Genomic DNA, 27,179 nt, shown 5'->3' with positions numbered 1-27,179 from the left:
TGTTAAGTATAATAACATTATATTAGGAGATTGTGTATTATGATAAAACTTTCTTCACAAATATTCAAATCAAAACCAAATCCTGAAATGACTTGGGACCCCTAAATGATGTTCTAACTTTAAAAAATCACTTACTTGAAATAAATCCCTCCCCAGTAATACTGAAAGGTGTCACTAAGAGGGAGCTTGAAGTAGGTATATCTACCCATCTGAAAAATTTATTCCTAGCATCTCTATAATATACATCATTAAAAAGTGAGTTATTTTATGTAAGAGTGCTGGGGTTTTAGGGAGAGATTAGAATTCTGACAAAAGAATCAGTATCTTGTTATTGGTGTACAAAACAATATTCATAAACGTAAAGATATGTTTATAATTAGAAAAAAATTAAGCTTTTTTTTCCTATTTATCATACATGATGTGTACACACTGGTTTCACAAAGAAGCTCTGATTCCTCTGCCAAGTGGTACATATATAAAGAGAGATATTTTAAAGGAAAGCAATATATATATATATGTGTGTGTGTGTGTATGTATATATATATATATATATATACACACAGGTGTGTGTATATGTTTCCTGGTATATTCTGTCTTTCACACTTTGCTTTAAAGCTTGTGAGGTCTGACAGCTGGCTGAGTTCTTACCTAGGTTTTCTGGTCAAATGTGAGGGGGAGCTGAGTAATAAGGTTACTTCAGCTTCGGCATCTGCTGTAAATTCCATCTCAGAATTCTTTATGTGATGTTAATGGTTCTTTGATAAAGGTAGATTCTCTCATTCTCAGTAAAAAAAAAAAATGAGCAGACACCTTAGGGTCTTAGGTTACCTGAAGAAATTAGGAGAAAAGTTAATGGCTAGATCAAGATCCTTTGTAAGGTATGTGTTCCTTAAAGAGAGCTCTGGTCTGTTCACAAGGCAACCAAAAATAAAGATGATAATGATTAATTTAAAAAATAATCAAAAACACCTACTAATGTCTCATTTGGCAGAAAGTGGAGGAGGAGCACAGTCTTTTGATTCGAGGTGATCTTGGCAGGTGGTAGGGAGCGTGGCGAATAAAAGGGATTCATGGGAAGACGTTAGGTCACATCTCCATTTGAGCATGGTCTTGCTTCAGGCTTATAGTCAAATTTAGCACGCTTCTCTTTTTGCCCCAGGCTCAGCTGAGTCTAAACTAGAGGATTTGGGGTTGTCGAGTTTTTTAAAGTGCAAATTAAGGCATAATTCATGTCCAGCTTATTGAGTGTGTTTTAAATACAGTGCATAACCAGAAAGCTTCTATTTTTCCATGCTTTTAGTTATTTTTTCTTCTCTAAATTTTTCATTTTGCCTTTTTTTCCCCCTTCTTGGAGCTAAAATGTAGAGTTTTGGAGTGAGACTGTGTGTGCAGTGGTTCCTTACCTAGAAGTGCTCAAAATGCCTTAAGGGACAGCGCATCTAAGAGTTACAACGTTTTCGTGTTTCATTTGATCGTCACATTGGTCCTATAAGGTGGAGAGGGCAGGTTGTTTTTAGCCAGTGTTCTATGGACAAAAAAGGGAGGCCCAAAGAAGTTTCTGGGATATTGTAACTTGTCATGGTCCTTGAACTTGGATCTTGTGACTCTAAGCCCAAAGCCTAATCCTGAACCTGTATACAATTAATCCAATATCTTTAGCCTTGAAGAATAGATCTGGATCATTTTAAATGGTTTTTGTGTCCCCTGGGAAAACAGCTTTCCTTACTTGTTTTTCCTGCATCAGTAGGTGATTTATATTTTAATTGTTGACTATTTGACCACACATATAATGTGGTTAACTCGGTCCTCTCTAACCTGTCTCAGCAGTTCTCTGTTCTCTCCTGCATCATTTACTTCCCTCTTTACTAGATTTGTTCTACCAGTGCACAAGTGTGTCTCCCATCTTAAAAAAAAAAAAAAAAAAAAAAAAGCCCTCTCTTTATTCCACCTCTCTTTAGAGACATTTATCTTCATCCCTATACAAGTAAACTCCTCAAAAGAATTGCCCTGGCTTCAATTCTTCTTCTACCACTGCCTCTTGAACCCACTCCAGTCAGACTTGGGACTTTCCCTACTCCACCCAAGCTATTCTTTTCAAAGCCATACCTGGGGAGGGCACACACCTGGCAGATGAAATGGGGAATGCAAAGGTGGATGTGGCTGGAGTGGAGTGGGCATGACGGGGCCAGGGGTTAGAAGGTGCAGGGCCTGTGAATGACTGCCTGCCATGTTCCTAAATCCAATGGTTATTTCTCAGTGACCTGTCCACAGCCTGGGGCATAGTGGACCATCCCCTCCTCCATCATATGTATTTGCATTTGGTTTTTTAGACTCCGTTCTCTCTTGATTCTCCTGGCTTATTGGTGTTTCTTTCTCAGTCATTTTTGTCACTTGCGTCTCGTCACTCTGACCTGTGAATACTGACATGTCCAAGGACTCTTACTAAATTTCTTTTTTTCCTCATCACTCAGTTCCTTGCTGATATTATCTAGTTTCATGGTATTAATGGCTTCCACTCTCTAATTCTCAAATTTATGTCTCCAGCCCAGATCTCTCCTTTAAATTCCAGACTCATATCCAGCTCCCTTTTTGGTATCTTCCCATGGAAGGCTAAAAGGCATCCCAGACTTAATTACCATCTCCAAAATCCAGTCCCCGGGGTTTTCTCCTAACCTGCCTCTCCAATAGCCTTGCATCCTAAGTTGCTGTCAGCTACATCTTTTCAGGTGCATAAGCCAAAAACCTAAGAGTTGTCCTTGATTTTCCTTTCTCTCATCCTCAATATCCAATCTATCTAAATATTCCCAAGATCCAGCTGTTAGTCACCATCTCACTTCCCCTCCTATTTCAAACCCCTCTTGTCTCTCAGTTGAATTATTGCCTTCATCCCTTCACTGGTCTCCCTGCATCTGACTTTGCCTCCTTTCAGTCTGTTCTCATCATTGTAGCCAGAGATCCAAGTAAAAAGTAAGTCAGGTACAAAATGCCACATGTATTGTGATTCCATATATACGAAATGACCACAGTATGACAGTCCATAGAGTGAGGAAATAGATTGGTGGTTGCCAGAGCCTGAGAGGGATGGGGGAGACTGTTATGGGTCTGGGACTTCTCTGCGATGAGGAAAATGTTCTGGAATTAGAAGTGGTAATGGTTGCACAACCTTGTGACTATACTAAAAAGCACTGAATTGTGCCCTTTAAAAGGGTGAATTTTATGATATGTGAATTACATCTCAATAAAAAAAATGGAAGCCAGGTCACATTAATGCTTTAAATAAAACTCTCTAATAGCTTTCCATTCCATATCTCATTGGTTTACAATCCCCTCTGTGATCTATCCCCTGTCACTTCTCAGACCCCTTCCCTCTCATTGACTCTCTCTCATCCTCATCCCACTCCAGCCACACTGGCTTCTCTCCTGGCTGTTCCTTCTGCCAGGATGCTCCTTCCCCAGGTCCACCTGTATGTTTCCTACTGCTTAAATGTTGCCTCTCATCTACTGGTAATTGCAACCCACCCCCAACTCTCTGCCCCCATCCTCACTTTACCTAGTCTCTCTCCATCATGGGCTGTATGTTTCATGTATTTATTTATTTATTTTTAACTATATAGGATTTTCCCTTGAGGATAAGTTTCTCAAAGGCCAAAATCTCTGTTTTGTAAACTACTATGTTCCCATTGCCCGAAACTGCACGTTTCACATAGTAGGCACTCAATAAACACTTGTTCAAGATAAACAAATACCACCTTGAAACGTACAGATAACTCATTATAACTTTCTCTTTAGAAAGCTATTTTGGGTATAGGATTCCAGTCTTTTAAAAACTCTTACTTTTGAGAGTACAGAATTCCAAGTAGTATTTACAAATAAAAATAGATTCACTTGACAAAGGTTGTGCCAAAAAATATTCCAGTTCAGTTTAGAACATTGGTGTATTGAGGTTTAAATGATTTCTTATTTGTGTATTTTTTCTGCTTCCATAATACGAAACAGGTAACATTTCAATAGAAAAAAAAAAAATCCTTCTTTCTCCATCAGAATTTCCTTTTGAATTGGAGTAAATGCTTAGGGCCATATAAAAAATCTGAACAAAGCAATAGTATATGTTATGGAGCAGTGAATGTTATACCTTTTACTATAACACAGCTAACATATGTTACAAAAAACCTTCAGTACCCAGCTTCAGAGTAATCTGCCTTCAGTGATGGACCTTTACAAAGCAGAGTTTAGACTGAAGAAGGATGGGCATAATGACACGGAGTGATTGCTTTTGTGCAGAAGATGAGCAGTGCAGAAATTAAATGCAGTGTTTATAGACTGAAATCATAAACCCACTTCAGCTGTGCTTCAATGAAGCACTACCTTAGGCAAGAAACAGAAAAGATATTTAGGCCTTGTGTAAATCAGAAATAAGATCGGCAAGGCTTCCTGGGTGAGTGGGTGTTGGTTAAAAAAAAATAAGTTAACTTTGCAAGATGCAAAACTTGATGCATGTGTGTATTTCTTCTCTTGCCTGGCTGGGATGGCTGACAGATGGAAATAGACCAGATCTGAGCCCCTCATCCAGCTGTTTGTTTCAAAGAGGGACCTTCAGTGAGGAAGCAGAGAAACTGGTCCCTTTGCCTCCTAGTTCAAAAACAGCCCATCAGAAGTTTTCTTGGCAATAGAAACAAAGGGGAGGGGGGAAAAAACAAAACTCATGTACAAAAAACAGCAAAAGTTCTGAATTCTGTTCAGGCCTTGTGATACATGATATTTTTTATTCTTTCTCTCTTTCTTTAAATTGAAGTATAGTCAGTTTACAATATTGTGTCAATTTCTGGTGTACAGCATACTCAAAATGACTTAACTTAAATATGAGGTAAGACACTATAAACCTCCTAGAAGGGAACATAGGCAAAGCAGTTTTGTACATAAATATTAGCAATGTTCTCCTAGGGCAGTCTACCCAGGCAATAGAAGTAAAAGCAAAAATAAACAAATGAGCTCTAATTAAACATATAAGCTTTTGTACAGCAAAGGAAACCATAAGAAAAACAAAATGACAACCTATATGAATGGGAGAAAGTATTTGCAAATGATGTGACTGACAAGGGCTTAAGTTCCAGAATATACAGACAGCTCATACGACTTAATAACAGAAAAACAAACAACCCAATCCAAAAATGAGCCAGAAGAACTAAATATGCAATTTTCTAATGAATACATGCAAATAGCCAATAGACGCATGAAAAAATGCTCCATTTCGCTGTTTGAGTCTCTTGAATGAGTGTTAGCCCCTCAGCAACAGAGGGAACACGGATGGGTGTGCTAAGCCAGCCAGTTCTCTCTCCTGCTCAGCCGCTCCTGCAAAGCTGCTGACCCTGATTGGCAAGGACCCTAGGGCCAGGATTCGACAGTGAGTGAATGTGGGAGAGGAAGTCGCTTGGCAGCTGCCTTTTGGGGAAGTGCCTACTGACTGCACTTTTTTATCCCACCATTTCCTGGCTGGGTTTTTATCCCACCATTTCCTGGCTTTGTAACAACATGTCTTTTTTTTCCCCTTTAAGTGGAGTTTAGGACCAGATGTTGGAATTTGTTTCCCGAGAAGGGAAGTGTGTTTCTCCATTCATTTATACAATTTTGCTCTGTTGGATTTTGAGCTTCACCGACAAGTTAGCACTGCCCTGGAAGCTGATATTATCTCTGTGTATACTCATTAGCTCTCAGTGGGCTTTTGGACACAATGTTCACGTCCCTGGGATGCTCTTTTCCTGCACATGGAGAAGCCTGTTCCAAGCCTGTGTGCCCTTTGAGATTCACCATAAATGCCACTTCCATGAAGCCTCCTCTGTTGCTCGCCCCTTTCCTAACAGAGTCTGGAGGACAGCCTTTCCTTGTCGTGAGTGCCAGAGAACTGTACTTTTACCTTTACTGATACGTCTTTCGTCCAGCTCTGCTCACATCTTCTCTTTGTGTCTAGCTTGAGCACACCTTGAGAGCAATGTCTGTTTTCTATTTTATGGAATCTCTAACATCCTTGCCATGCATAGGTGCTTCATAAATATGCCGATGGATAAATGAATACATTTAATTCTGTTTGGTACACTGAACCCTGGAATAGTTCATGAATTGATCATCTGGACAGTACAAATACTGCTCTCTCTCAAAACCTAGGAGAATTCAACATCATTGATTCTCTCTCTCTGCTCCCCTTCCCCCCACCCCCACCCCTGGCTTCTTCCTTCTCGCTTTCTTAAAAATTGACTTTTCGATCTTGCCTCTCGGGAAGAAGATGCAGTTGGTCTAGAAGGCCTTCTGTCATCCAGTGCTTGCTGCGGTTACAGTGTTTGTCTCAAAGTGTAGACTGTGAGATGCCTGCATCAGTCTTACCTTGATGCTTATCAAAAATGCACATCTCTTGAGTCCAGCCTTGAGCTACAGAATCTGGTGTATTGGGCATAGAGTATGAACATTTGCATTTTTAACAAGCATCCCAGGCGACTCTCAAACACCATAGAATGCTGTGGTCACTTCTTTAGTTCTGCTGGCAATAACCCTCAGAGACAGTGTTAGCTTGCTTTCTCGTCTGTATCTCCTTTCCAGTCTCCCTAATCTCTGCTTTTCTGCCTTGATCCTCTTCTTCCTTTTGGAGTCTATTTTAAAACTGTGCCAGTTAACTTCTAAAACCTTGTGTATAAATGGTGTAGATGAGTGGAAGAGCCTCACTGGTATAAATTTCTACCGTAATGAGTCATTACCATTTTTATTAAAACGACTGCTGCTGCTCAGGGCGCAGTCGATCCTCCAGGTGGCCTTCAGCTTTTACGTTTCTGCACAGTGGCTATGTATCTTGAGGCTCCAAGGTACGCAAGCAACAGGATCTTTGCTCGTTCATGAGCATATGGTTGGATGTGTGAAGCGCTTTGTTCCCCTAGCTACAGCCAGGGATATTTAAGTCTGCTGTGAGTGATCCAGGATTTATTGAGCAGCCGTGCACTTTTATAATGCAAGTTTTGGAAATGAGTGAACATATTCTCTCTTGTATTCAGTTCAGTGATTATGCTCGGATGTTTATTGATATTGAAATTCAATGAAGGAAAACACTCATTAAAAAATAGTGTCTCTTTTACACAACTACGGTGATTTTAAAATGGTGACAGATAATGGGAAAGGAAGACAATTCTGTCAGCCCTTCTTGGGTTGAGACAGGCTTGGTGTGAGTTAAATGATGTCAATAAATACAGTCGAGTGATTCCTGATTAAAAGTTGTCTGTATGTTAAATTTAATAGTCTAGGGAATTAGGGACTGTAAGTGGCTTGGGAGAACTATACTGATTACTTTCCTTGTATATTTTACTAGAAATAAATATTGAATAGTTTGATATGGCAGAGGGTTACAATTTTTAAAAATGCACCATCGCCAATTTGATTGTAGCTCATTGCTCCTGGTTTTCCAAATGTCACTTTAAAAAAGTCTTTACTGAGGTATTTATTCCCTAAATAGGACAGTTTATTGTTAATTTTAATGTGAAAAGATGGTGTAAAGAAATTATTTAAAGATATTTACAAGTGATAGGTTGGACCATCTAATATAGAAAGTACCATGCATTTGATGACTGGCCGTCATATTTGGCAATTGTACTCTTTGGAGAGGTGGTAGAATCCCAGTGTTGCTGTGTAAATATCCAAAGAGCAGTCTGCTCTGTGGAATGGTAGGAATTGGGCCTGAATAAATGTGCAGAGAGCGCTCAGGCACATGGGCACACACCTGCACACATACACACAGTACACACACACGCACAGTATACACACACACAGTATACACACAGTGTACACAAGCACAGTATGCAAACACACCTATACACATGCAAACACACCTATACACATGCAAACACCTGCACACATACTCAGTATTGGTCACAGATCTAAAAGTTAATATTTTTTTAAGTTTATTTAATTGCAGCAGAAAGAGAAATAGACTGAAGTAAAATATAATTCTTGTATTCACAGAGTATTGTTTTTTATAACCTTTTGACCATATTCCTCCCACCCTCCAAAATTCAAGGAAATTAAACAGAAGAAAAGTTTTCCTGGAAAACCAAATCAGAACCTAAAATAAGCTGCCCAGTCCTATGACTGAATCCACTGCCAGCCCTAGCCACCCTGTCTGCTGACTTATCTGCGGAGTCCAATGGAAAATGACTGACTATCCAGATAAGGGTTGGCAGACTTACTGTTTATAAAGACATCTGATTTTGGAGGGGGAGGGCGATTCAAAATTAACTTTCAAAATGTAGGCAAAAGTTATTTCCAGGAAGTTCTCAGAAGCATAAAACCTGTGATTTCCCCAAAGGTGTTCTCAGTTTCCGTATCACATGATTATGAATCACTATAGCAGTAAACCATAGGTAAGCCCTGATTTTCTGATCAACTTTGTCACTTTTTATTTATTTAAGATTTTGGCTTCTCTTTAAATCCACTGATACAGATAGACTCCAGTTAAGATCTGTACTTAATTTCATTTAAGTGAAACAAGAGCTTGCTAGTGGATTAATTTTAGATACCCACTGTCGGTAGAGTCTTGCTTTTTTCAGTTGCTATGAATTTTCCTGTTTTAATTTATGTTAATCTGTCTTGTTACTCTAGAATCAGATATGCTTAAGGATTCCAGTCAATCCAGCCAAACTTTTGGACCATAGAATTACAATAAATCCCCAGTACCAATCCCTGCCTATAATGAGAGTATCTTTCTGGTGGAAGTAAAGTAGGTTTACTGTGGTGCAGGAAACCTAGTTTTTCTGACATTATTTATTTTTCTAACAACTGCCAGGTGTATAGCACTTAAATGGCTCTTTGCTGAACAGTCTGTTAGTAGATTGATCTGTTTGGGGCTGCAGTCATTGTGTACTTGTATATGTGTGTGTGTGTGTGTGTGTTTACCCACTTCAGCTCTCTGGCCTACGTGCATTTTAACTGTTTCATGCAGCACAATGTTGCAGATGTGAGGAGATGCTGGGTTTTGCTTGTTGATGGATTGGCAGGCAGATCTCTTAATCTCAAACTATCTCTGCTGCTCTTTTTACTCCATTGAGGTAAAATAGAAGTTGCTGCCTCTTAACTTCTTATGTAACAGAACGTGGAACTCCTAGTATATCCAATCAAAAACATTTTAAAGCCAAGAAAGAAAATTAGGTCAATATTTTTAATGAAATGTGGGCTTAGTATCATTTTATTTTTGGCTTTGTGTCTAATTATAATTTTTTTTGATGTTGCATATTTATTTTTTAATTTTTTTCCCTTTTTCATTTTTATTAGGTAGAATTATTACAGTTTGACTGCACATACACATTATATTGCATGTAAATAGATATATACAATACTCTGCACATTTTTTTAGTTTACATATATGTACTGATCATTGTTTCTAAGAACAGATTAGAGCTTTAAGCTTTTAAACTTACAAGTTAACAAAGAAATAAAGCCAACCATAAAATAAGAATCAACAGAATGCATTAATCCAATCATAAAGTCAAATGTACTTACTCATATTCAAGAAATCAATCATCTACGTTATAAATAATAAGTAGTTCATTTGTATCCTTTTTTCCCCCCTGAGATTCCACATACAAGTGATATCATATGACATTTTTCTTTCTCTTTCCGACCCACTTCACTTAGAATGACGATCTCCAGGTCCATGTCTAATTATAATCTTAACTTGATCCTATATCTTGTATTTGGTTACCATTTTTTAAAACAAAGAGGACTTTCTTGCTGACTCTGAGAATACCTACTTAATCTTGCATTACTTAAGTATAACATCCAAAAGGTGTGTAAGAATGCTAAACCCCAGATTCATCTTTAAGACAAGGTGAGCCCTTGATTGGTCACATCCTAATAGATTGTGAAACATGCCCTTGTCTGATGAGCCATAGAGCCATAGAGCCATCCAACAGAAATTTGTAGTCAGGATAGCATTTGAATAGCCTTGGGTGTAACTCGTGGGCCTGGCGCTACGCCATGTCTGGCTAGAGTACACGGAGGCAGAGAGTGAGGACAGAGCTGTCCATTAGACTTAGCAGGTTTGGGTTGTTTGTTTGTTTTTAAATTTTTGCCTCATCTTCTGATAGCAAAATGCCTTAACCTTCACTATTAGGGAACTTGGTCAGCCATGAGAAGTTTGTTACTTGAAATGAGAACATCAAATTCAAAATATCTTTTCAGTAATAGGCCCTCGAGAGGGCTAATTTATAATGGATCTTGAGACTTCTTACCAGTTTGTGATTGTTAGCTGGGTCTTTAGAAACTGAATGTCCTCGTGATCCTTTTCTTCTTTGGGTGGATGGATCTGGGGTCAGAACTCTGCTTCCAGGTCCCTACACCATCTCATCTGTCTGTGATGTGCAGGGTCAGAAGGACAGCAGAGACTGGCAAGTGGCTTGGGCATTGCCCTGCTTTCCTTCCCTGTGAGTTGACTGTTCATCCCTCATATATCCTCCTCGCTGTTTTGCTTTCCAGTGCTTGCACTTGTCAGTGGAACTGATTGATAAGGTGAGAATGGCGTGCACTGGAGAGCTGACATCTAATAGAAAGGCAGACGACAGGCTCGAGGACATGGTTTGGACAGCACAACTCTTGGGAAGCATAAAAATGCTATAGGTTATCTGACTCATGGGGGTCTTAGCCCCTGGCACAGGGACTGGAGCACTGAGAATTTCTTTAAAAGTGAAAAGTTGACTTTTTTATTTAGTGCTCATAAAAACTGTTATAAGGAATGGGTATGAGAAATTAATTTTTGATTTTTTTTCAGGAGGGATTTTTTAAACATCAAAAATGTCTAGAATTCTGCACTTAAAATAACTCTGAACACTGGCTCTGTAAGATTAATTAGCAATACTTAACTATAACTGCTCAGGCTTGTTGACATAACCTGAAATATCCATGCAGTTCAAATGTCTGCAGACTAAATAGTTCCTCGCCAGTAATAACTGATATTCCGCTGGGACATCACTGGGCGTCCCCAAAGGAATGTGTCCTGGGGCCCTTAAATCACTTTGTTAGTGCTGGGTACCACGTGGTGGGCTCACTGACTCCCATTTGTTTCCTGCCCAAGAGATTCCTGGAGAAGCCTCACCAGTGTCACCAGTCAGTCTGAGGTCCCCAGTGCCCACAACAGAGGTGCTGCTTCCAGAAGGTCCCCTTGGGGGGGGGGTGTCCTGTTATTCAGCCAGAGTGGTGCTTTCTTTCATGCAAAAGTGGGGAGAAGGGTCTTCTGCCACACTTTGTCATCCTGAAGTTGCCCTCCTTCATTTACTCAATAAATAAAACACCTAATCTACTCTGTGCTCAGTATACCGGGTGAACAACACACAGGTTTTTTGTCCCCACTGAAGCTTCCAGTCTCACAGGAGAGGCAGGTGTTAGGGAGGCAGTGCACTGGTGTGAGGGAAACTACAAACTTTGAGAAGTGGTCTGAAGCAAAAACAATGCGCTATAAAGAGAGACAGTAATAAATGGGGGTGGGGTGCTGCTCCTCATTTAGAGTCAAGAGTAGAGTGAGCCTCTCTGAAGGAGAGACAGTTGGGTGAAGTCAGAGAGTCAGCCTGACCATGCCGGGCAGACCCACAGCGTGTGCGGATTTAAGGAGCTCTGTACAAGGCGCCCAGTGTGGCCAGGAGAGGTGAGTGAGCAGAGGGCGATGTGAAAAAAATGAATCTGGGCAGGAGCGGCGGCCAGGTAGCGCAGGACCTTGTAAATAGCCATTCGCCATAATGCCTTATGAAGACTAAGTTCTAATTGTTCAGCTTCGCTCAAGTCTCGTGAAGTAGACATTCTTGCCTTTTTCCTATCTAAGAGGGCAAATAGTGCTTTTCTTTAGCCTCATTCATCCTGCCAGAGAGTCTAAGTATTCAGTGTACACAGACTTAGGTCCCTTTGCTGCCTGGACTTGGGGCCCCTTTGACCAAGGTGAGTAGAAACCACGGAAGGACAAAACAGCGGCCCCCGGAAGGCTTGGGAAGTAAAAGGTGAAGAGGTGTTTCAACATCCTAGGTTCATTCACGTTGGACGGCACTGAAAAGTGCCTTGTGATTTATCATTTGGGGGCCAGGGGAGTTTCAGAGATACCTTCCAGTAATTCTGAATCCAGTTATTCTATCAAAGGGAAATTGGGATTCCTAGAAAAGGCAAAACCTGGACATTAATTGCTGGCATTTGCTTTATATTAATTGTAACCAAAGGGCCTTCGTGTATGTTCCCAAGAGGATGAAGTGTATTTTTCATTTCATAATATTGCCTAATTCTCACACAAACTATGGAGTGGGCTAAGGTGGTACTGTATATACGGTGGAACTATTATCGCTATAGTGGAGTGCAGGAGACATGAAATATTCATCTTCATTGGGCTAAAACAGACTTGCCACTTGAAGTCCACTAATTGCAGTTGAATTCAGCAAAAAATTTTTTTAAGGGACGAATACTCTAATTACTAAAGTAGGCATTCAAGTGGCCTCCTGTTCAGAATGCAGGCACGGTAAAGGGAGTTCTTGTTTAGCTGACCTTTGTCCCTGTGAGTCAGATGCAGAGCCAGGACAGTGTTTTCTCCCAGGGGTGATTTCTAGAGTATTTATGAATTAGTAGAGCTGACAATGCTGCTCATGCTGTTTTTACCCTCCTTTTGTTGGCTTTATTCTCTATGCAGTACTTTCTAGGAAAAAAGCTTTTCAAACTTCTGAGGAATAGAGGTGATAAAAATGTTCGATGGCATTGAAGTCACTATTCAGCCTTCCAGGTAATAATTTAAAAAACTGATTTCACATTGGTTGTTGGTACAGTTTGGTAACAAATCAGATTTCACATGTCTCTTGAACGGCTGCTTTCCACATTGTTCACTGCTTTTTGTGATCAAGCAGATAAAACATCCTCCATCTGTTCCTTAGGCTCACAGATCTGAAGCTTGTAGAGAGAGACCCCATGACCTAGGGAAGGCACGCCAGCTTTCGAATCAGACAGATGCAGGCGGACACCCCAGCTCTGTTAGTTATTCAGTGTGACTCAGGGAAGTTAGTTCATCTCTCTCGTCCCCAGTTTCCTCTTTACCCATAGAGTGGCCCTCATGATTCGTATAGTTGTCATGAGTCTCACTAGATTACGTGGAGGGGTCACTGTGATAGCCAGTCCATAGAGACGTCAGTGAGTGGTGGTTCTTTCCTCCTTCTGTGTTGGAGTCAGTCCAGCTGGCCTCCTCTCCACTGTAATACTGCTTTTGTGAAATGCCAGTCAGAGAATGTAAGGCAGCCCTGCGGTTTCCATGAGTAAGACAAGACGCAGGTCCGTGGCAGGGAGAAGCTCCGCGTGGCGAAGGATGCCTGAGGCACTGTGGCATCCCGGGGTTTATATCTACGTCTGTCGCCTCCGTGCCAGCAGCCAGAGTCACTTTCTCCCGTTCCTGCTCTCGCCCAGGCCGTGCTGGGCAGCGCTGTAGAAACAGCAGAATGAGCGTGGACACGCTGGAATAAGCAGCCGGATAATTGGTCCTACCAGGTGGTTTACTTGTGGTCAGCCTGGAGGAGACTCTCAGGACACTTCCTTGTTTAGCTTTCTGCCTGCTTCCCTGTGACTGAAGTTCTCTTTCCCACCGCCTGGGAGGATGTCAGGCATCTGGGCGCTACTTGGCCCCAGAAGAGAGGCCTGGAGAGAAACGTGAATCCCCTCACCCTCCTGCGGCTGGCCTTTGAGCTCTGCACCCATCCCCAGTGAGCTGCCTCTTTCTCGGATACTGGGCAGCAGGGCTGTCCACCGGCTTCACCCCCGTCTCAAGGAAGCTCACACTTCTTTTTCATGGGAGTGTGGCCATGCTCAGCGGCCTCGACAGGGCAGCCCAGACAAGCCAGACAGAAGCCAGTACAGCAGGCCTGATACTTGTACAGAATAGCCAGCCATGAACTGGACCCGCCGAATTGAGTGGCACTCTCCATAAAATGCACGGGGGATGACCCTTTAATCTGCCCCCCACGCCCACTCCCACCCCCATGTCTGCTCCCACTAAGGAGGTTCCATGTCTGACAAGAGTTTGTTCTCACACTTGTTTGTGCAGGTTTACTTCTTTGTAAAATGATAATCATTTAAATAATTGATAAAAGACGAGTTCAAAAGGTGAATTGCTTCCCTAAAACACAAATGGGATGCTTGGGGGAAATGTATTAATAAAGACAAATTGTTAAACACAAACTGTTACTAAATTCAGTATAGAAAAGATAATTGTTTAAAAAAAGAGATTTTTTTAAACCTAGGGTTTTTTAAATGGCTTTGATCCTACCTCAAAATATTGGTGAAGGGAATGTACCTTAATACGGTTTAAGTTAAAACACAAAATTTAAGGTTTACTTGCATCACGTTTTTGTATTTCCCTGCATTTTTACGTCAACCGACCAAACGCCACGCCAGCTTTGTCAGCAAAGAGTATTTCTTCTGTGACTGGCTGTGTCATTTGCACGGCCCAGCACGAGTTGAGAATGCAGAGTCCCTTGTTTTAAAATGAGTACGTTCAAAACAGTGACTGCAAAGCATTAAAGCAAGTGCAGGGCCCTTCTAAGCCTGGGCCCCTGTGTGTCTGCACAGCCCAAAGGGGCTTGGGGAGGGAGCGGTGTTTGAGGGGTTACTAGCTCTCTGACCGGCTCTTGCGCCAAGGAGCTTCCCCTGGTGAGAGGCACCGTTGTTGCAAGTTACTGGCTGGAAGGCCTTTAAACAGAGCCAGATCCACTCTCTTTAATTTCTGGCCTCTGAAGCAATGCAGAACACATCTAATCCCTTTTTCAAACATTTATGCAAATATTAAAAACTGCCCACGCTTTCCCCTTATCTCCCTCTTCTTAAGGAGCTTTCTTGGGTGGCAATATTGTTTTTAAAACCTCCGCTGCCTCATCTCTCTGGATGCTGTGTGGTTCTCCTGTATCCTCCTGAGGGGTAGTGCCCATCCTCGTACGCAGACTCCAGATTCCTAATGTGATGTGGGGGTCGCAGAGCCTGGGGTCCCCTCAGTCATGAGGGGAATACTACATTTTGACTAATGGCATCAAATACTATGTGAGAATTTTAGATAAAATAGGTGCCATTGTTTTATACAGAACTTAACAGCAAGGAAAGCAACTTACTTTAAAATTTTTTATTGTTAAATACATCAAATATCCAGAGAAGTGTATAACGTACTGTAGACTTACACACATGTCATTGAGGTTTTATCGTTATTGACATATTTGCTGCAGATCACTCTCACCCTCCCTGCATCCCCTTTTAAAATCTTTTCCCCACTGGTTGCTACTTACCCAGTGTACTCTTATTCTCTCTACTTCTATAGTTGATTTTTGTGCCCTGAAGGCTTTGTTTAATATTGTTTTCCTTGTTTGGACCCATATAGGGTCTCTGTATCTGTACTAGAGTCTTCTCTCCAGGGAGTTCTAAAATGAACACTCTTTCTGGCATAAGTTTTAAGTTTATTAAAATTCTATGAAATGAACCTGGAAAGCATTATGCTAAGTGAAAGAATGAGATACAAAAGGTCACATATTGTTTGCTTCCATTCTTATGAAATATCTAGAATAGATAAATCCGTAGAGACAGAAAACAGATCAGTGCTTGGTGGGAGCTGGGGGGCGGTGGGAATGGGGAGTGATGGCTTAGTGGGTGTGGCGTCTGATTTGGGGGAAAGGAAAGTGTTTGGAACTAGGTAGAGGCAGTGGTTGCACAACATTTTGAAGGTACTAAATGCCATTGGATTATTCACTTTAAAAACTTTTGTGCTGTGAATTTTCTCTCAAAAACAAATTCCATGAAATGATATTTAAGTATTAGGAGTAGAGCATTGTATATAAATACTGAAATCAGTAATGTTGATACTTCTTAACTAGTCACTGTATCATGAATATGGATTACCCCGTCCCCAGCCTGAAGCACAATGTCTTCTTGGTAGGCGAGATGATGCTTATTGACAGTGTAGCAATACTTGTAGATAAATAGTCTTCTAAGAGCAAATTAAGTCCATATAATAGTTGAGACTTGTGGTTTCAGTGTGCGCATAGCAATGGAAAGTTGTGTAACTTTCCAGCAGTGTCTTGTGTACAGGTATGGACTCTACTCAGGCTGTTCACTGGTTGGTGTGGGCTGTATTCCAGAAGGGCAGAAGAAAGGGGCTGTGTCACACCCAGATGGTTTTCCCTTGGGAAGACTCCAAGGGACTCTCTCATGGACAGAGTTTCAGAATCGTTGCATTTGTATTTAGCCTGTTAGCATTCATTTCCAAATAAAATATATCATTCTTAGGAGATTTTGGTGTTTTAAGAAACTGATAAGAAGGTAAGACAAAGGGAGTCTTTTTCTCTATCTGTTTATATGTTTTTGTAGAAACACAATCAGTGCCTATCAGGAAACTACACTGGGTGAAAACTGACCCTTCACATTTTGAAGAATTTGAATGATTCTCAGGGAGAAAGTGCATTTTCAGTTGGAGTGATTTAAGCTACAACCAACAGAAGACTCATGTTAAAATGGCTTAAACAGGCAGGACTTGGAGCTTACAGAGCTGGAAATCTAGAAGGAGGGAAGGTTTGGGGTTGTTTAGCATCTCAGCAGCGTCAGTCAGGACTTGTGGTCCTTCCTCTCTCAGCCCAGTTTCCACAGCTTTGACTTCATACCAAGGCTCTTCCCCTTCTCTGTCCTAAGAGGCTACCAGTGGCGAAAAGTACTACGTTTCCTAATTCACATTTGGGTTTTTGTGGTCCTTCCTAAGGAGCAAGAAAGCTTCTCTCTTAGAAGCCCCAGCAAGCCCTTCCTTCTCTGCCATTGGTCCACATTGGCCTGCCGCCCATCCACCCAGCCATAAACAGACCCTGTGGCTGTGGGATGCTGAGCTCTGTGTGAACCAATGGTGGGGCATCAGCCACAATATTCACGCTGGCCCTGTGATCGTTTTGCTCATCTTAGAGCCTTAAAAATTGTCTTCTTTTTAAACTGTCTATAATCTTGGTGTAGACAGTCTCCAGAATATTTATTGTGCCATGTTTAGGATATGCCGGGGCAATATCTTTCAAATGTGCTATTGAGATGTGCTATTTGCAGCCCATTTTCAAAAGTGGGGAATATTAAAGAGAGAGAAAAACCAAAATGTGTCTTCATTTGTTCTCATCTTTCATTGGTGAGTGCTTCATACTTGACAGAAGGGCAAAATCTAGTTTGTTTATGCACCTCCTTTTTGGACTTTGCATGCTATATAGGTTTGTTTTTAATAGTCAAGCCCTCTTTTCAAGTTAGTATACACTTGGTTGGTGCTTCATTGCTGATTGTGCTGTTTCATTCCATTTTCTTAACTGCATTTGGTATGCAAAATTGCAACCTTAATTATGTATTATAGAATTTCCCCTCACTTTAAACCATGACTCCTTTTATTTGAATTGTTTAAAAATAATAATAAACCCCAAACTGTGAAAAACTGATTTTTTAAATTACTTCAGCTGGCATTTTCTATCTCAAGTCTTAATTTAATCACAGTTCTTGAGGAAATGAACCTAGGCGGTCTTAATTGAGTATATCTGTGCTGTGGAATTTTTTCCCTCTGTCGGCATACCAAAATTGAAATCTGTTGAGTTTCAAGTTTTTACCACAAAGCCTCAGAACCACATTTTAGTCAATAATCCATCCCACATCCCTTTTTCTGCTCTGATTCAGTTCCTGACAGTTCCTTCAGTTTTTAGTTTTTTTTTGCTATACTGCAGAGGTTACAGCCTAGTGGCCCAAGGCTTGGATCTTCCCTTCAAATATACTTTGTTTGGCTTGAACAGTGTTACTAAATTTTGCAATTAGTTGCCAACATTTAAAAAGTGAGAGACTGAACATAAGAATCCAGTTCTGGCTTATCTTAGAAAAACTGGAAGATCTGAAAACAATTGGGAATCAAATCTAAAATGGCAAAACTCCTGCCCCGTCCTCTCTGAATGATTTACATTATCTCCCTGGTCCCTGAAGACATTTGAGTTTCTGGCCCCTGTAGAGTGCCTTAGTGCTAACTGGTGGCATCCTGTTTTCTTCCTACATACACAGCGTGTCATCTCTGCAGACCTAGATAAAGTTAGCTTAAGAATATTTTTCTAAGCAAAATGCAATCTGCTGTCTCTTGGATCAGGCTATTGCTGTAAAGCTCTACAGCTTTATAAAGACTCTTGTCTCCCTGATAACTCGTTGGAGACCAACATCATGCTTAGGCATGATCCTGGGCCAGAAGAATTCAGTAGGCACCTAATTGTCCAGTTTTGGAAAAGATTTAATTCCAAACCAGTAGAACATGAAGTCCTAAACCATTTCCCATCAGGGTGGAGGAGCCACCTGGACTCATGAGGACTGACTGAGTTAGCTAAGGAGACACAGAATCTCAGGGAGCCAAGCCCTTGGTCAGTCGCAGCACCCCCTTTAAGAACACCCACTGTGGGGCCATTCCTGCTGGTGGTCTCCTATACAGGTTCCCTGGGCATTTAGCAGTTCTTTATTGGTAGAGCTCATCAGTGCTAAACTCAGTACGTGCCCCCATCTGACACGTGAACCCGTGGCATTAACGTGCGTGCCGTGTCCATACGACTAGATAGTAAAGTAGCAGCACCAGCACGTGACGTTCTTGCTCAAAGACGATCACAGTGTCATCCTAACACCCCTTCATCGCTGTTGAGGATTATAATTCTGACCTAACTCCAAGATCTCTTCCACCCCCATCAGACAAACCCATTTTAAAACTCGGACTTGCATCCCTTTTCGTTACTTTTTAGGCAGATCTATCACCATCCCTCCACCTTCAAACACCAGGGTGCTGCCTGGAGCTGAATATGCCGACACTCATGATAGTCTCAGACCAGGCACACAGGCTAAAGTAATATTCTGTTCTTGGCTTCGTTTTCCTAGTCTGATTTAGGTGTTTATCATGGGAAGTTCCATCACTGGAGAAGTGTGTAAGTTGAAAGGAACTCTTACGTTCTCTCAGTAGTGACTTACAATACTTCTGTGATTAATAGGATTTTGCAGATGAGCAAGTTTTGAAAGTGTTTATAGCATCTACTAAGCATTTCCATATAGTGTTTGCTACTTTACCCAACGAAGTAATCTGGATGGTCCTTAAAATCGAAGCTCATTACTCTACCATGGCATCCCCTCATAGTCCAGGTTCCTAATAGGTTGTTGCCTCTTTGGACTCTATTTGAAACACTGTAGCTAGTAATGCCTGGTAAAATGTCTGGAATTTTCTGAAAAATGCTGGATATTCAGTGGGTCTGTTGAGAGAGTACACTAATTCCTGGACTAAGCTCCATACACACAGGTTATTTTTCTGCTTTGTTGACTGGTGTATCCTAGAATGCTAGAAGAATAGAATAATATTTAGTGCTTAGTATATAGTCGATAAATACTTGTTGATTTGTTGAATGAATGATCGAGTTAACTTAAGTCATACCATTGTACATGCTATAAGAACGTATGAGGTTCTTTTTGAAATTGGGTTTTGCTGGTCTTAGTCAAATTGCCGGCGTGTGTTAGCAGCAAAAATTGGGGGTCTGCATTTGTCGTGCTTAGGTTTATAGACTGAACAGGATGGGCATTCCAGAGCTTTCTATCTTCTAGAATTATGTCTGACAAACCAGAAGCTAGAATGCAATCATTTTTTACTTCATTACCCAAGCAAGAATGAATTCATCATTTTTATCTCACCATTTCTCATTAAAAGCCTGATGCCAATATCTCGTCTAGAACACTGCCAAATTTCGGATTCTGCTAAACTGAGAATTGAATGCGTTTGAACAGCACACTGTGGGCCTGTGGCAGATTAACTCTTAGGAAATGGAAAATATATATATATTTGACTGACCTCCAGCCAGCCAGAAACAAATCCTCTGTATAATCTCACTAAAATGTCACTTGGTTGTGAACAGGCCCCTCATTTGTCTTATGAGAACCTGCATATCAGGTACCAGGCCACTGCCGTCTTGTCTGCTTCTCTTTTGTCCTCCCAGGCAGCTGCATCTCAGACAAGGTGCACTGGTGAAGAAACACAGTCGTCATCCTTTACTTTGCCATTAGCTGCATTCTTACCTTACTGACATGTCTGTTGGATGAAGGATTTGTTTTTTAAAGTTTAGTTTCTAATAGCCGTTTGGTGTCTGTGTTTCTAATTTGTTCGTAGGCTTTCAGCCTCTTGCTCCTTTTCAGCTAGCCTTGGTGTGTTATGTCTCACATTAAGCGGTGAGGAAGAAGAGCGACAGCTGGCAGCCCTTGGTGTTTGCGGGCTGGACAGTCTGGTCTGAGGAAGGCCGTGTCTTCACTGCTGCTCGGGGTTAAAGCCTTGGGTTGTTAATTGCCCGCTACTTGCCATTGTGGCTGCCCCCACACAAAGCACAAAGCATAAGCAAGCAGTGACGTTGCTCATCTTCTCGCCCCATTTACCTGCTAGGGGCATTTTTCTCAAGATTTCCAAATACCACAGTTTTCAAGGTGGTTTTAAATACGCCCATCATCTCAGGAATTTTATGTGCGAATTTCTAAAGTCGTCATTTACTGTAAACTAAATCAGCTCTGTCATCATCTTCTATTCCAGCAACACTTTTTTCCCCCTTGCATTAACGAGATGAAGCCTTCACCTAAGGAAAAAGGTTTTTTTCCCCCTTAAAGCAGGGAAAAAAGATGTAGAAGCATTAACAGCAAAATAATCCTCAAAACAGCTTACTTTTCTACAGCTTTAACTGGGACCAGCTGTCAAGTGTTTTGAGTGTTGCAACATCTGAAAGATCTTGGCTGAAAGACAGTAAGATCAAAAAGATGATGGCATTTTAGGTTGGGAAGTATTAGCCCCACTTCCTTCTAAAGCAGTCACGCTGGGGAGCACGCAGGGCTCTGTGATGTGTTTCACTTCCTCTTTTGGTTCGCTCTTTGAACCCCCAAGGGGATCTTCATCTAAACTCCGTGACTGCTTTGTCGTAACAACATTAGCTTTTAGATGGGATGGAAGCCACACTGGCACCTGCGCTTTGACATCGGGGAGAGCACCCTACATGAGGGGCACCAATAGTGCTTCTTAAATCGTGATTTTTATTTTAAGTACCTGCCTTCGAACAGTAACTTTTAAAAAGGTAGGTATCTGAGAGGCAGCATGCACTGCAGTTGTTTGGACAAACTCTGGAGAGCCAGCCTGCCTGTGTTTGGGTCCTCCCCCCTCCCCTTAGCTGCGTACATAACCTGAGCAAAGTGCTTCATCTCTCAGTGTCTCAACTTCCTCTGTAAGATGGGGCAAATGCTAGTTCCAAGCTCATAGAGCAGTTGGGAGGATTACAAGCTGATACATATAGAGCATGGTAAATCTCAGTAAATATGGTATCATTAATTATTAATAATAGTTTAGAAATAAGACCATTTCACTACTCCAACTGGCAGAATTCCTCAAAAGCAAAATGAACTGTCAACTCGGACTTGCTCACCTGGTGGTCATTAGCATGTATGAAATTAAAACCTCATTAAAAGGGACACAGGAAGACATGATTATTTGGGAGTTAGTTGGAGGTTTCAGTATTCCCTGGGTGGCTCAGTGCAGAATACTCTGTGAACACATCAGGACCTCAGCCAGCTGGGGTTACCTCGGCCATGCCCTTCCTAGGATCTGATTAGAATTTCAGGGATCATCTTAACGGTCTGTTTTATTAAATGATTGGACAGCCTTGAACAAAAGACACCAGTTTTTAAAACACACAGAGAGAGAAAGAAATGTTATTTACCTTTTGCCTCTAAATCGGCATATCTTTACTTTTCTCATGAATGCCCCGCTGCCACACAAGTTTCAGTGAAGAGGAGTGATGTTATCGCGGAGTTTAGAAAGGCTGCAGAATCTGTATGTCCTCACTCTGCTCACAGTTGGCTAATCTAAGTCTGCTAATCCTCTTCCTAACATCCTAAAAGTATGGGATTATGATAAGCCCGGGGAAGGAGGCGGGGGGAGGGGGCTTTAGTTTTGTAGTGAAACTACGGCGGGGCTGGAAACTGCATTACCTTCGCTTGTGCCCCCTGCCTCCCCCACAATCTTTTGAACCAGAAATCGACTTTAGCTGCAACTCACAGCATTTTATTTGATTTCTTCCAATGGGTAAGAAAAGCCAGATCTGCCCAGAGTTAATGAGATCCTGGTGCCTTAAATAGCATCGGAGTAAGTAGTACTGACTTGTTCTCTGAGGCTGCACGTACAGCCCACAGTCTTGTTTGCCTTTTTCACTGCTGTCAAACATTCTTCTGATTTTTACTCCTTCGTGCATTATTGATGATCGTCCCCGAGTCAGCATCTCCTTCCTGACTCCTCTTCTGGATTTTGATTGCTTGTGGCTCCTCTTGGTCCTCGATCTCATTACTGCACACTGCGTGAGCCCCTCTCCACATCCTCCTACAAATGGCCCCCTTCCTGAAGATAATCAGCAGCTTTATTTACGTGGATGGTAAACTTACCTGCGCCCCATAATGACCTCACAGTGTTCCTTTCGTGTCTGTTCCCTTGCCAGAAGTGTTTTGTCTGTCTCCCTCTGGTTTTTATTCCCCAAATCAATGTGACATCTATTCGACTATTTTTCACCTGCTACCTGTTGTAAAAGTCTAAATCCATTTGTTGTGCTCAGGTATCTAAGGCTGGAAGACAGTGGGTTGATCTCTTCTCTCTTTATTAGGGAGGGGATGGAAATCTGAAATTCAGTTAATTTTATTATGTTTCATGTACATGCAAGAAACTTGTGATTGTCGACCCCTTTATAAATAGATAATGTTTCTGAAAGTCTGGTGACCTTCTGGTTCAGAAGTTCCAGTCCCATTCAAGGACCAAAGTAAAACTACAGTCGTCGTTTCCCAGATTGCTTTGGGTTGCTGTTTTTAAGCATATGAATGATTTAGTCCCCTTTCAGTCCTTAGAGACCCAGCACGTCCTCTCTGCAGTCTTATTTCCCCTGCCATTCTTTCAAATAATTTCTGGTAACAGCAACAGAAAGTATCCTTTTGATAATTATCTCGACTATGATTGGCATTAAGGGCATTGTTTCTGATGCACACTTCTAAGATTGTCTCTGCTTTCCCCACCCAAACAAGATTGGAATGGCTTAATAAATCAGCATATTGTGCAAGTGAGCAGTGCTGGCCGTGCATATGTAGTCGGTGAATTCCAATCTAGAGAAATATTAGCAGGACCAAGACTTAGAAAAGCTGTGACTGTGGACTCTGATCTAAGTGTTTGGTGTACGCTGTATTTTCTTTCTTCCAAATGCTGCATTTTTCAAAATTGAAGTACAGTTGATTTACAATGTTGTGTTAGTTTCTGGTGTACAGCAAAGTGATTCAGTCATACATACATATTTAATGAATAAGATAGGTGTGCACACCCCTTATAACATGGAGTCTAAGGCTGCTAAGAGTTTTAAGGATAAGGTTTTGAAACCGTTGAATTTTTAGGCTGTTTTTTTTAATTTTATTTTTTTATTGAAGTGTAGTTGATTTACAATGTTAGTTTCAAGTGTTACAGCAAAGTGATTCAGTTATACATATACATATTTTTTTCAGATTATTTTCCATTATATGTTATTACAAGAAATTGAATATAGTTTCCTATAATATAGTTATATTATATTTATAGTTTTATATTATATATATAGTTTCCTATATTATGTGCCCACTTCAGTTTATCTTAACCCAGACAGTGTACTTGATATCTTCGATTCTAATCCACGCATCTCATGACTATTCAAATATTTTTACTTTTACAAAGCCAAACCAAAATTGTACATTTCTTCAAGCTTTCTTAAATTATAACATTCTTCAGTGTGTATAGTTAACATCACTGTTAACTGGAGTCATATTTAAAACCCTGTTCTTCCTATAAGACACAGTCCGCACTCCTCGGTGGACCAGGCGTAGGTGACTGGCCTCCGTCAGCTTCCTCGCCTGCGTCTCCCAGAAGCCCTCAGCCCCAGGCTCGCCCCAGCGCGCGGGGAGCCTTCCGTGTGGCGCTCGGACTTGCTGTGCTCACGTGCTCTCCCTCCTCCTGGAATGCTCCCAGTCATCTGGCAGATTCCTCCTCTTCCTAGACTCCCCCCCCAGAGCTCTCCAGGCCGGTTGCCTCTGAGCTGTCCTTGGTGCTTACTCCTGCCCCTCCCACGGTACTCATAGGATTGTGCTGTAGTCGTTTGTTTATGAACCCGCCCACTTACTAAGCCAGGCAGGGTTTGCATTACTTACGTGTGTATCTCCCGAATGCCTAGCAGGTACGCCAGCTTAGGGTACACATTCTTGTAAGAATTAGTTTAATAACTAAATGCATACAGTATCCATGTTGGAATGCACAGCTGCTTTTAAAAAGTTGTGGAGTTTAATAGGCAGTAGCTTGAATTGTCTTGTACTTCTAACACTCCATCCCCTCCATCCCCAGCCTTTGCCCCACAACCCAGAGGGGCTGAGCTCTCAGTGGTCTCCTCATGAGCTCCCTTCTCATGATAGAATATACACCCACAGGACCTTTGAGTAAGTGCTACTGCCACCCACCTTGAGGTTCCGGAGGGTCGGAAACAGCAGAGTCCAGAAGGCTTGTGAGTTTTCAGGTTGGGGTGGGAGCAGGTGCAAGAAGGTAGGAGAACATAAGCCCACGCCCCATGTCACAGTTCAGGGAGAGGAGACCCAGGGCATGCCGCCAGGGTAGGTGGCATCAGAGTGAGTTCTACACGGCCAGCCCCCAGGCTCTGGGAGACCTGATGCAGAAGGCAGGGATGAGGATGGCTCAAGTTCAGCGTGCTAGAATCAGGAAGTCCCTGTGAATGCCTGAATTCCTTATATGTTTAGACAAATTTTAGGGACAAGGAGCAGCTTCACCCTTTCCTTCTACAATAAAGGAGAATAATTCCATCGCCACTAGTTTCTTATGACCTAACATTTTCTTACTGTGAAATCCGTCCTAGCCGTAGTGAAAGACCAAGGCTCAGATTTAGCTACAGACGCCTTGAAGAGCTAATATACTATCTTCGAAAAATATACTGCTGGTTTATTTTCATTCATTTGTTCGTTCTGTAAGTAGTTATATGCACCTGCTTTGGGGCAGACCCTGTGCCTACTGGGTGTCCAACAGTGAGCTAAACAGACCTTGTCTGTGTCTTCGTGCCTCCGTGGCCTCTGCCAGGTGGAGGGAGGGAAGGGTTTGGTAAGCGCCTAATAAGGTCAGAGAGGTTCCTTCTGCGGGTGGGGTGAGTAATTCACGGTGGAAGGGGGAGGTCTGATACAACAGGCTTTCATAACTTCACCCCCATCAGCTCTGTTTCATCTTTATGGAGGGAAAATACCAGCGTCTGAAAAAATACTTTCTAATCTTGGCAGCCAGGTACTCGCTGATCTTTTCTTTATTAGTTCACTTAGCACCTCCCGGGTTCCAGGCTCGGTGTCGGGTGCTGACCAGAGATCTAGAGGTGACTGATGGTGTCTGTGTCCAGGGAGCCTCAGTCTAGCTCCCTTGTAAGTCGGGTGACCATGGCCTTTATTTTTTAGGCTATGGCCTATCCTAGAGTGACTTCCCAGTCAACCCTTGAACTGATTTGATTTCTTATTATTAAAGAAGACATTTATTTAACTTTGCTCTGTGGGTACCATTCACTGGCTGCTAAACCCTTACTTTAAATGTTTGGAATAAACCACAAATTAAACAAAAGTTTTAAAATTGAAACCTCAAAAAGTGAAGATAATACAGATGTCGTTCTTGGGGGGCAATGCCGGGTAGTGTAAACGGAAGCCCCACACTCTCCTCCACTGCCCAGGCAGCCACACGTGTGAGAAACGCTTCTGGCTGGAAGGCTGCCACCACGTGCCGGCCTCAGAGCCCTTCAGATTTCCCGGCTGTCTGTGCTTATGGCAGATGGTTCTGTCAGCAGTGGCTGCATTGGCCCATAATTTAAGTAGTGTTCCTTGTATCAGTGTGTTTACTGTCTTATTAATTCTAACTTTTCCAAAGCTTTTCCCAGTCCAGAAGCCACTAGGGTTAAATCTCAAGCTGCGTGTGTCCTGTTAGTATGGGACTATTGAAAAACTTGCTTATAAAATGGATTAAGGTAAAGCATGAGTGACAGAAAGAGTCAATCCTGCGAAGTTAAGTGTTTCTTTTCCCTTTGGTATATTTCCCCTGGCTGATTAGAATTTTTCTAAAATTCATATGATTTTACAAGGTTGTAAAGACAGCTTAAAGACTTAGACAGGCTTAGGTTATACAGACTTACTTCTGTTAAGTGTTTTTGTTTTTAAGCAAGGGATTATGGGCATTGAAGGAGACACACATTGTTTTTAGTCTTATACATACAGTGCATTGGAGAGCAGCTGCCCTGTTGTCTTAGTTTGTTCTTAGTTAATACTTGCTGCTTGTAAGTTTTCCCTCAACAATGGTAGAGACATTGTCATCTGAATCCCAGAGTATGTTTTGCCTTGGTGCTTTATACACAGAGTCTTGTTAATATTTCCAAAATGTGCTCCTGGGTGTAAGATTACTCCACTCTTGGAATCTAGACACCTGGCATAATTAACTGAAACCTTTTTGCCGTAGACCTGGAAGGGCTTTTCTTTGTGCCTCTAGAAATCAAAGTTGGATGAATTTCCTGTGTCTTATTATCTCTTCTGCCTTCCATGATATGATTATTTCCTTCTCTACTTTCATTCAATCTAGCTTATGACCTACACATTTAAGGATCCCTAGTGGAAGAGGGTTGAGGTTTCTGAACTGCACAGGAAGCTCTAGGAGATTTTCCAAGATGTGGGCTGATGCTCCGTCTGATGCCTGTATAAGTGTTTTATTCATTTATTGGATGAACTAGACGAAGATCTGATAGACACCCTCTGAACATCTTACCTCTCAGATGAAGAAACACCTCTGGTTTCTCAGCAAAGGCTTTTGGTTCTTTTTAGAAAAAGTGTCCCACTTAACCTAGAAAAGCCATACCTGTATTTATGGAACCCCTTAATATTTGCTTTGTCAGAAAGGGGCTGTAAAAAGACTCAATCAAATATGTACATGGAAAGATGCTCTGTTAGGGAAACGGAATGTAAAAGTACAGGCTTCAGTACACATTAACCAGAGTGGCTTAAATTAAAATGAGTGACAGGCTAAAGGTTGACAAATGTGTAAG

The 27,179-nt window shown here is 41.6% G+C and overlaps 1 protein-coding gene across 1 annotated transcript in view; it reads left to right on the top strand.

The window, feature by feature from the left end:
* STK39 (serine/threonine kinase 39) overlaps nucleotides 1-27,179 on the top strand; it is a 250,703-nt gene that overhangs the window by 204,547 nt on the left and 18,977 nt on the right. The window lies entirely within an intron of this gene.

The sequence above is a fragment of the Camelus dromedarius genome, chromosome 4, assembly GCF_036321535.1.
Source record: "Camelus dromedarius isolate mCamDro1 chromosome 4, mCamDro1.pat, whole genome shotgun sequence".
Taxonomy (NCBI): Eukaryota; Metazoa; Chordata; class Mammalia; order Artiodactyla; family Camelidae; genus Camelus; species Camelus dromedarius.
The sequence above is the reverse complement of the archived record's forward strand: the minus strand, read 5'-3'. Positions and strand labels throughout refer to the sequence as shown.